This window comes from Lytechinus pictus, chromosome 7 (assembly GCF_037042905.1).
Source record: "Lytechinus pictus isolate F3 Inbred chromosome 7, Lp3.0, whole genome shotgun sequence".
In the NCBI taxonomy this organism is placed as follows: Eukaryota; Metazoa; Echinodermata; class Echinoidea; order Temnopleuroida; family Toxopneustidae; genus Lytechinus; species Lytechinus pictus.
In genome coordinates, this window is record NC_087251.1 from 31,405,196 (window position 1) to 31,417,556 (window position 12,361).

The following is a 12,361-nucleotide window of genomic DNA, read 5'->3' on the forward strand; positions in this document are numbered from 1 at the left end:
TGGTAATCTCCTCAAATCACCCGCGCCTGTTCTGTGAACCTTATCCGGCCAATCAGAACTCTGGATTTCATGCAAGTACAAAATTTCAGAAATCTCGTCTTGTACCTTGGTGGGAAAAGTGTGATCTTGACCCGATTAAAAGGTGCCGCATATCAAGAGTGGCATTGTGAGAAAGTACAGAAGTTCAGCTTAATGGTGATATATATATCATTGAGGCTCAAAATAAAAAGTTTTGCACAATTTGCAAAAGAAAACAGAGGAAGAAAATTCAGTTTTGTGGCACATTTTCAGGCCAAAAATTTACTTATTTATCAAAATATTGTATACAAAATAAATGACCAATATGAAAGAATAACATTTACTCTATCTGATGGTGCAATAATATTTCATTTAACTTGAGGTTAAAACAAGTAAATTCTTAGAGAAAGAAAATCTCACGAATCACGAGATTTTACAAGGAGGATTCAGCCACGAGATGATTTGGATGAATCTGGCCTTTTTGCTCATTAGCATAGGGACCTGCGGTCTGACTGTATGGTCATGTTTCATAATACAAATATTCTGTTGGAAAGAATGCCCACCCACTCCCTTTCTATTACTGTGTTTTATTGAATTGGATAAAAAATTGCATTAACCATGCACAAGTTTGAAGCTCAAGTCTAGTTTTTTAAGAGCCTTAAAAAATGAGTTGTTTGTTTATAAAAACTAGTCACGTACAATGAAAAGGAAAGACTAGGATGTTATGACGTTTTTTTTGCATGGCTAGATTAATAATAAATGTCATAATGGAGTTGATAATAAACTTCCTTTGCCAATAAAATCAGGTCATATAATGCAATGCAAAATGATTCACCTTCATCCCCAGAGCTGCAAAACACTGGGTGATAACTGAATGCCCAATGTAGGTCGAAATTGGCTGTTACGGTCTACATGTTTCACAAAACTTTCAGAAATTCATTTAAAAAATATTAGTGAAGTTCCAGGTCAGACACATCAGATTATAGGGGAGACCTGGGTTAGTTGGAACGCGGGGTAAGTTGAAACACTGTAATTTTCTTTAACGTCTTTAAATAAATTTCTGCAATACTGCCCTCAATTTATTGCCATTATCAACAGTCGTCCACCAAATTACAGACAACACATGTGCAACAAGCCTGATGAAGTTAGAAAGGAATTTTTGTTTTTTTACCTTCTGAGTAATTTTTTTCTCTTTCAGATATGTTTTATTATCTCAGAGAAGTTTATATATCAAGTTGGCCAGTTTGGGGGTATAACAGACACTTGTACCAAGCTACAAAATGAGGTTATATATATGCCATGGTGAAGTCCCTTTTTTGTGCTGTAAGCTTATAAATGTCAAATGGGCCTCCGGGGTTAGGTGGAACAAAATTGAAGGGGCTAGTTGGAACATGTTACAACTTACCCCGAACATAATTATGAATAAAAACATTGGATTTGAGAAAAAATGTATAAAGTATTTCACACTTTTCTGAACATGTTTTGTATACCATGCTTGTTTTGTTTCTCAGTTAGGTCTGAGTTTCATTTAAGGCCTATTGTAGGCCCCTAATGAAATATTAACCCTTATCAAAGTGGGGGGGGGGGGGTCAATTTGAGCGAATAAAATCTATTTGGATTTTACAGCCATTATTTTCAAAAATGTTCCAACCCGGGGGGGGGGGGGCACTCAGTATATAATGCATAGTGGGTATGTGCCGCGGAGGGGACCCCCATTTTTACACTCAAATTTCCGTTCCAAGGCATAGCATTTTTGTCCTATTGAGAAAAAGAACAAAGAAAGCCGCTCCAAAGCATAGCATTTTCTTCTTATCGAGAAAAAAAGAAGAAAGAAATCCGCTCCAAAGCTTCGCATATTTTTCGTTACGCCGTTCCGGTCGCATTGATCTGCTACAAGAAGCTGCAATTTTGGTAAAAAGCGGCCGCAGAGCGCTGTCCGACCATCGCCTCTGCGCGAGCGCACCCGGCGGAGGCCGCGCTAGCTGCATCATGCACGCATGCCCGTTCCATAGGGATGCATACGCACTCATCACACGCTGACGATCCGTTCCAAAGACCCCCGTTTTCACAAACATTTGTAGTTCCGAGGACCCTCCTTTTTACAATTAGCCCGCTCCAAGGTTCCCTTTTTTGTCTCGCCTGCGGCACACCCCTACCACTTTTTTGGTTGAGTGCCCCCCCCCCCCGGGGGTTCCAACTAACCCCGGTCTCCCCTACACTTGTCTCATATTCATATGCAGAAATACACTAAATAATTATGAAACATTGTGAGGAAAATCGCAGATGACTTCACGCACATATTTCACACAACATCAATTTGATTTTGCGGTGATACTTCCTACTAACAGGGGTGTGAGAGTTCAGATTTTTATCTGATTTCAGATTTTTTGTTTTGATTTTCAGCTTAATTTCAGCTTATTTTTGGCCTTCCTCTGTACAAAAAGTATGGGAGCTCTTTCTATTTCAGACTTTTCAACACTCTTCAGCTTTTTTCAGATCTTTTTATTTGTGACCACTCACACCCCTGTACTAAAGAAAATTTAATACATAGACTAGGGGGTATAGCGCACATTCCATCTCAGATGCTCAAGACACATCCGAGCATTGGAGAGAGAGAATGAAAAAAAACCCTATATATCCCAGGTAACAAGCCAACGTTGGCTCCACGTTGGAAACTTGAAAGTCGTTGGACGTTGGGAAAACTTGATGGATTAACGTTGAATCGACGTTGGAAACTAGTTTGATGGAAAGATGATGGACAATCAACAATGACACGACGTTGGCAACGTTGGAAACTTGTTAGTCGGAGAGTTGTTGGACAGTCGACAATGTCACAACGTTGGAAACACGTTTGATTGGATAGTTGTTGAACAGCCAGCAAAGGCACAACGTTGGCAACGTTGGAAACTAGTTCGCTGGAAAGTTGTTGAACAACCGACAATGGCACAACGTTGACAAAGTTGGAAACTAGTTTGTTGGAGATTTGTTGGACGGTCGACAATGGCACAACGTTGGAGACTAGTAAGTTGGAGAGTTGTTGGACAGTCGACAATGTCACAACGTTGGAGACACGTTTGATTGGATAGTTGTTGACAGCCAGCAAAGACACAACGTTGGCAACGTTGGAAACTAGTTCGCTGGAAAGTTGTTGAACAACCGACAATGGCACAACGTTGACAAAGTTGGAAACTAGTTTGTTGGAGATTTGTTGGACGGTCGACAATGGCACAACGTTGGAGACTAGTAAGTTGGAGAGTTGTTGGACAGTCGACAATGTCACAACGTTGGAGACACGTTTGATTGGATAGTTGTTGACAGCCAGCAAAGACACAACGTTGGCAACGTTGGAAACTAGTTCGCTGGAAAGTTGTTGAACAATCAACAATGACACGACGTTGGCAACGTTGGAAACTTGTTAGTTGGAGAGTTGTTGGACAGTCGACAATGGCACAACGATGGAAATTAGTAGGTTGGAGATTAGTTGGATAGTCAACGATGACACAAGGTTGGCAACGTTGGAAACTAGTTCGATGGAAAGTTGTTGAACAACCAACTATGGCACAACGTTGTCAAAGCTAGAAACTAGTTCGATGGAGATTTGTTGGATAGTCGACGATGGCACAACGTTGGAAACTGGTAGATTGGAGATTAGTTAGATAGTATACAATGACACAACGTTGATAAAGCTGGAAACTAGTTAGATGGAAAGTTGTTGAACAACTGACACTGGCACAACGTTGGAAACTGGTAGATTGGAGATCAGTAGGATAGTCGACGATGACACAACGTTGGCAACGTTGGAAAGTTGTTGAACAACAGACAATGGCACAACATTGGAAACTAGTGTGTTGGAGATTTGTTGGACAGCCAACAACGTCACAACGTTGGAAACGCGTGTTTGATTGGATAGGTGTTGAACAGCCAACAAAGGCACAGCGTTGACTACGTCGGAAACTAGTTCGATGGAGAGTTGCTGAACAACCGACAAAGGAACAACGTTGGAAACTATTTTCTTGGAGATTTGTTGGACAGTCGACAATGGCACAACGTTGACAAAGTTGGAAACTAGTTTGATGGAGAGTTGTTGAACAACGGACAATGGCACAACGTGGACAGCGTAATTGGAATAGTTTATTGGACAGTTAACATTGACACAATGTTGGAAACTATAGTTTGTTGGATATTTGTTTGACAGTCAACATAATATCCTGGCATAATATATATACACAGTGTTGAGAACGTTAGAAACTGGTTCATTGGAGAATTGATAATTGATAAAGTTGGCGGAGTACAGCAAGTCTGCATATGCCGACTTAACCCAAGACAAGACAAGACTACTGGCATAATTTCCAATGGGGCCAAGGGGGGGGGGGGGTCGATCAAGTAAGTTTGCTTGTCTATCCATGTCACCCTTGGTATCCCCCAGCAATAAGGGGAAAAGAAATCGAGAGAGAAGGAAAATAATGGGAAGGGAAAGAGGAACTAAAACTAAGTCTAAGGGGAAAACAAAAATAAAGATGGGGTAGAATAGAGAGGCTGCATGCACCTGGGGATGCAAATGTGTCGATTAATATAGAAAATAAAGAAGAAAAACAAGAAAAAAAATGTAGTTCAAGACCAGAATTTCCAGAAACGCCCTCGTCGATCCTTTGCAGCTGGCAAGGCCTTTCACAGTAAGTACGAGATATGTCATAGGCCTACCGTCACATAACTAGAAGAAATTGAAGAAGGAAATACAAGCATCAAATGTGCCTATTTAAAAATACCATACTATTCTGATGCGCAGAATTAGTCGCGACGTCGGACTCCTTCTGTCATGTCTGTGTAGTCTGCTTCCTTCAATTTTGAACTTGAAGAATCTGGCAGAATTTGGACTGGATAGTGGATATAGATAAGTAAATTCCAGAATATCTAGTGATCTGGAACAGTACTTATAAGCTGTATATTTAGGACCTACAATCTACAGTTGAATTTTCTTTGCACTTGCAGATAATCGGTAACTGCAACCATTGATCCCCTCCGAAAGATCCCCCGGAGTCAGCTTCTGTGTGTGTACAGTCCGACGCTAGTATATTCGTGTACTGTAAGTAGTAGTAAAGTAGTACTTAACACCAGTCACTGCACAGTATAACATACTAACTAACCTCGTAATTAGCTTGTGTGAGTGACTAATACTAACCTCGCAATACGTGTGAGTGGGAACGAGTATGCGATACCAAGGCAATGGCAAGGCAACAGTCATTGGATGATTTTCAAAATTCAAGTACGTACAGTGTTGAAATCTGGTGTTGGTGTAAGTAACCCAGTATACTAATACTAACCTGGCAATACGTGTGAGTGTAACCCAGGGAGCTCCGGCCCGCTGCGCGGGCCGGAGCCCAGGGGCTTACCGTGTAATTCACCATACCCACGGTAGTAGCGTGAAGTATGGTCTAAATATTAAATAATTATCCGAATAAATAGTTAAAACAGAAATTAAGCACTTACCACGATTATATGGATGAAGGTCTAACGAGTGGCAGCTTCCTGACATCGAGGCACAGACTGGAACCTAAAAAAACGAAAAGTTCTGTCGCGGTAGCTCTCCTTTTTCAGAATTCAAAACAAAATGGCCGATTGAGACCTCGATGTCAGGAAGCTGCCAATCGTTAGACCTTCATCCATATAATCGTGGTAAGTGCTTAATTTCTGTTTTAACTATTTATCCGGATAATTATTTAGACCATACTTCACGCTACTACCGTGGGTATGGTGAATTACACGGTAAGCCCCTGGGCTCCGGCCCGCTGAGCGGGCCGGAGCTCCCTGGGTTAGTGTTGGTGTTGTGACAACACCGTACTTGAATCAGGCTGGTGTTAAGATTGACCTCGGAAAATATGGTGTATTTCCGGCAGTTTGTGTTGAAGGCTGGTGTTGATTGTCATCTGCTGAACCCAACACTGCACTGTGGCTGCATGGTGTTGATGATCTACAAGCAATTTCCCCATTCAGCAACACCGACGTACCCCAGGGATTGGGAGAATCGTGATTTAAAGTTCAGTGTTGGTGTTGATGAACTGTAGCTATTACGAACAGGGGGCGAACACGACGAACCATCTCCGTAAAATTATCTTTTACATTTAAGATGAGAGCAAATCATTAGAGTTTTAATACATTTCAATGAAAAATAATATTACGCTTGGTGTTGGAGCTCAGTTCAGCAGCCCTTTCACGCACTCAACACCGTACACCGTACTTGAAATCACCCAAATGACTTGCTACCTGGCATTCCTGCCTTATTTATTATACGCTGCCTTGAATTGACTTGGTCGGTCCTGCCTGGCCTAGCCTGGACCGAGTGTTTTCCAACTGCAGTCAAACCTGTAGTTGCTATGTGAGGCATGCTACACTTGACGCTGAAATATCATTTAATAGTTATGGCACGAGCGAGACTAGGCCATGGCCATGCATATTGAGATATCAGTTGACTTCTATCTTAATCAAAAAGAGGCACTCTTTAGTTACAGTAGGCAGTAGCTACGTTACTCTGAGTGAGGCCAAGTTACGCGACCTCCTTTTTTGATTTTGTAAATACTGAGAGACTGCAATTACACATGTGAGTTTTTGTGATGATTACTGACGTTGCAATTGGCATTGCATACCGAGTCATTAAACAATTGTAGACAGAAACAGAGATTGCAACTCGCAAGAAAATGTAATACATCTTAATTTTTATTACATATGCATATGTTTTTTTGGTATTAGTCTTGTTTGAGAAAAAGAGGATGTCAAAAAAGTTTGAATGCTACAAAGGCCTCAATAAATATCACACGTAATTATCTTGATTTCTCTTAATTATGTGAAGAGACTTGTAACAGAAAGAATGAAAAGAAATGAATAGCTGTAATAATAGTTGTAATGTTTTTTGATAGAATCATGAACAGATTACAGATGATGATGGCACAGTGTTGAAAACTGTTTGATGGAGATGGCGCATCGTTGGATTTGTTTAGAATTAGACCAACAAAGAATCAACGTTACAACAACATTTAACCGATATTAGACAAACATTGAATCAACGTTTACGCCAACGTTGGACTAACATTGGACTAAAGTTGAATCAACTTTCCATCAACATTGGACCAACATTATACCAACGTTGGATCAACGTCACCCAACGTTGGACCAACATTGGACCAACGCTGCCATACCTGCCTCATCTGGACAATGATTATGCACTCATGAATATTCATTACATCAGTAAATGACCAAAATTTTAGGTAATATTGCTATAATAATTAGAGTATTTATGTTTATTCAATATTTCCACCATGAAAAGTTTCAGAAAAGTATGTGGCTCCATTACCATATCATATATAATCAAAACATATTATTCTAAGTGAAATATTCAAGGTTAAGTGTGGAAAATGATATTAACTGTATTCTGCCAAGTATAGCAAAGTTGCTCTATATATAGGAGTCAATGACAGGTTACAGTGGATAGGTGTAGGATGATAGGAATAGGATATAGGATTAGGATGTAGGATTCTAGGATAGGATAAGACATATGATGATAAAGATTTGAGTGTAGAGTTGTAATGGTGGACTTCACCTTGAAACCAATTAATGTTTTGTTGATTACTGCCATACGTTGGAATAACGTTGGAGCAATGTTGGAGCAACGTTGTGACAACGTTGTAACAATGTTGGAGCAATGTTGCCAGACAACGTTGGAGCATTGTTGCTGGACAGCGTTGAACCAACGTTGTAAACATAGTTGGACTGACGATGTATGCAAGTGCACGTCCATCGCTGCTTCAACGTTGCCCATCAACGTTGCAGCAACGCTGTTATTGATGACTCAGCCGACATTATACCAACGTTGGAGCATTGATGGTGGACAACGTTGAACTGACGTTGGAAATGTTGTTGGTCTGACGATGTATGGACGTGCACTTCTATCGATGATACAACGTTGCTTACCAACGTTGTAGCAATGTTGTATTTGTCTATTTAGCCAACATTGGATCAACGTTGCCAGACAACGTTGAAACATTGTTGCTGGACAACGTTGAACTAACGTTGGAAATGTTGTTGGTCTGACGATGTATGCGCGTGCACTTCTATCGATGATGCAACGTTGGCCTGCCAACGTTGAGGCAACGTTGGGAAAAAAATTCCCAACGTTGATCCAACGTTGGTCCAACGCTGTATTGTTACCTGGGATACTACACTGCTTGCTGACTTTTTACTTTCAAGTCTTGCGCATTATTTGAAACTAAATTTGCGATGCCTGGGTGCGAGGTCGGTTTCGAAATTACACAACATTCTGTACGTGCATGTCGGACCCGAAATTGCTCAAAACCGTGATTCCATGTACAAGGTCAATGCGAATTGTGTTTTTCAACCAAAAATCCTAAATGTATGATTATTTTTTATTTTTGTTGGTTCAAATGGATTTATTTTATGCTATTTTAATCACAAAAGAGTCCCGTCAAAGTTCATCGAAAAAAACAATAAAAAACAAAGGTTAAAAAAAACAATAAAATACATTTTTATAAAAAATTATACATTTTTTGCAATTTTTGGTGGATATTTGTTATAAATGTGAAAATTGATACTCTCACCAAAAATTAGCATTCTACTAGCTTAATAAATAGAGTTAAAGACAAAAAAGAAAATCATATGCTTATTTGCATAATTAACAAAATATAAACAATTAATTTTTGTCTTGTAAATTTGATGCAGAATTTACATGAAATTGCTCATAGTACACTTAATTGCATGTAAAGTCAAACGCACACAAATAAGCGGAATTCTACTACACAGTCGGCTTGCGTTAGTGGCTGTATAATAAAAAACATAAAGTTCAACAAATCCACTTTTAATATTTTGAACTTGAAAAAAATAAAGCAAATAGGCTAAAACCATGTAATATCACGGTTGTATTTTTAGTATGATTCTTAATTCGTATAAGAGTAGGGGGAAACCCCGGTGTAGTGGTCCACCTGCATTCCCCCCAATCAGTTATATCGGGAGGAGAGACCTGCGGGTCATAGTGATTCAGTTCGCTTTTCTCTTCCCAGGCACAGGTGACGCCAAAACAAATAATAATAATAATAATAATAATAATAATTGACCATGCAGTGTTCCAACTTACCCCACTCATACCATGTTTCAACTTACCCCGATATGGGGTAATTTGGAACGCTTGCAATGGTCTTGTTCAAGGTGGATTTTTTCAGTAACCATCATAGAGTTCAAAAAAATTATGGGGTACATTTGAAGCCCTTAGATATATGCTTCAAGCTGATATATTGATTGTTTCTCGAATAAAATCTATTTGGATTTTACAGCCATTATTTTCAAAAATGTTCCAACCCGGGGGGGGGGGGGGCACTCAGTATATAATGCATAGTGGGTATGTGCCGCGGAGGGGACCCCCATTTTTACACTCAAATTTCCGTTCCAAGGCATAGCATTTTTGTCCTATTGAGAAAAAGAACAAAGAAAGCCGCTCCAAAGCATAGCATTTTCTTCTTATCGAGAAAAAAGAAGAAAGAAATCCGCTCCAAAGCTTCGCATATTTTTCGTTACGCCGTTCCGGTCGCATTGATCTGCTACAAGAAGCTGCAATTTTGGTAAAAAGCGGCCGCAGAGCGCTGTCCGACCATCGCCTCTGCGCGAGCGCACCCGGCGGAGGCCGCGCTAGCTGCATCATGCACGCATGCCCGTTCCATAGGGATGCATACGCACTCATCACACGCTGACGATCCGTTCCAAGGACCCCCGTTTTCACAAACATTTGTAGTTCCGAGGACCCTCCTTTTTACAATTAGCCCGCTCCAAGGTTCCCTTTTTTGTCTCGCCTGCGGCACACCCCTACCACTTTTTAGGTTGAGTGCCCCCCCCCCCCCGGGGGTTCCAACTAACCCCGGTCTCCCCTATACTTGTCTCATATTCATATGCAGAAATACACTAAATAATTATGAAACATTGTGAGGAAAATCGCAGATGACTTCACGCACATATTTCACACAACATCAATTTGATTTTGCGGTGATACTTCCTACTAACAGGGGTGTGAGAGTTCAGATTTTTATCTGATTTCAGATTTTTTTTTTTGATTTTCAGCTTAATTTCAGCTTATTTTTGGCCTTCCTCTGTACAAAAAGTATGGGAGCTCTTTCTATTTCAGACTTTTCAACACTCTTCAGCTTTTTTCAGATCTTTTTATTTGTGACCACTCACACCCCTGTACTAAAGAAAATTTAATACATAGACTAGGGGGTATAGCGCACATTCCATCTCAGATGCTCAAGACACATCCGAGCATTGGAGAGAGAGAGAGAAAGAAAAAAAAACCCATATATCTAATACAGGTTTGAACAATGAAATCAATAAATCAATGTTTGTCAAAAAGCACTCCCGTACAGGTGTCTTTTCATACTTTATTGATTTGGGATTGTTATTTCAACTTTTGTTAGTTTTGCCTATGTGTAAGGTTGACTAAAACTTGTCAGCAATCCAGTGCATGTATAACAAAAACACACAAAAGAAGGGGAGAGGAGTTCAGCATCGAACATCAGGGGCCCAGATCAGGGGGGGGGGGTGACTTGCAAGATCAACATCTGAAACCTCCACGTCCTTCAAAGGAACTTGAAGTTTGTACTTTTATTCAGGTTATTTTTTTTGCGTTCAGCAGTAGTTAGGGAATATGTTATAAAATGAATTATGTTGACTGAAAAGGCCTAAACAAACTGAAATGAATAGAAAATTGTGAAGAATTTGAGTGTTACATGAATATACCCAAATAGTATCACCCCAAAAACATTCAATACAAGTCTCTTTATATTGGAATATGTCTACAATTAAAATAGAATATATCACTGTTCTGAAGAAAAGCAAGACCAAAAATATGCGCCAATTTAATTATATCTTTTCCTAGTAAGAATGCTTCTTTAATTTATCAGTGCATTCATGGGGGGGGGGGGAGGGCTTGTGGCCCGTGGCCCTGCTAAAAGTTCCACAACCAAGATAAAGGAAAGAAAAAGGTGAAAAAGGATATTGTATTTTGAATATATTTTCAATACTCTCACAAAATGAGCTTTTCAAATTAAAAATGAAAAAAATATTTGCTTGCTTGCTTTGCTCGCTCACGAATTTGTTGGAATTCTGTACCATACACCATGTGTGGCCATCTCATAAATTTGGGGGGTTAATTACGCCCCTCTCTTCTTTCTTTCGCATTATAATTCATATCTATTACTGTTATTTTTTATAAATATGGATGTTCTTGCGTAGAATATCCCTTGTTTTTCAACTCCAATTAGCCTTAACCCTATCTAGGCCGGGGGGGGGGGGGGGGGGGGCCATATTTTCGTCGCGCGAAATTTTTTGACCGCGCCGCTCGCTGACTTTTTATTTTCAAGTCTTGCGCAACTTTTGAGACCAATTTTGCGTAACCCAGGTATATGGTTCCGAAATTAGGCAACGTTATGTAAGTGCATGTCAGACCAAAAATTGCTCAAAAAAGTGGTTTTGTGTACAAAGTCAATGCAAATTGTGTTTTCAACCAAAATTCATAAATGTATGATTATTTTTAGTTTTGCTGGTCTAAATGTATTTATTTTATGCTTTTTATGATCTCAGAAGAGTCCCCAACAAATTCCATTGAAAAAACAATGAAAAACAAAAGGTGAAAAAACAGAGAAATACATAAGAAATTGCAAAAAACAATAAAATACATAAGAAAATGATTTGATATCGCAATTTTTTTCATGTACACTTGCTAAGAACACCACAAAGAGTTTCTATACCAAATATTAGAACATTTGGAGCTTTATTTAGGGAGTTAGAGGAAAAAGTATGATTTCGCATACTAATTACGCATAAATTAGCATTATCACTTAATAGCGATTCGCATGAAATAAATTACTATACAATTTTGTAGATTATGACCCAGGCAACCCGCGTGCCAATTTTCGTCGCGATCACGCGGTCGACGGCCGAGATCTCAAGGGGGGGCCTGGGAGGCCCCCCCCCCGGCCATATGAACTCCCAAAATACCCCGGCCTAGATAGGGTTAAACCATTCAATCCCAGTAAAGATCATGCATTGATCCTCAGATAATATCACCTGGGCCTGGGGGTGTTTCACAAAGAAATAAGTATGACTTACTTATACTTGAGTCACACTTACATGCAGACCCGTATGATATGCGACGCGCAATCTCATTAATCAATACACAGTAGTGTGCGTCCTCTTGGCATGATCTGATCAATGTGGCCATGCCTTCTATACCACGTGCAACTAGACATTTAAGTGCAACTCTAAGTCATTCTTAAATCTTTGTGAAACAACC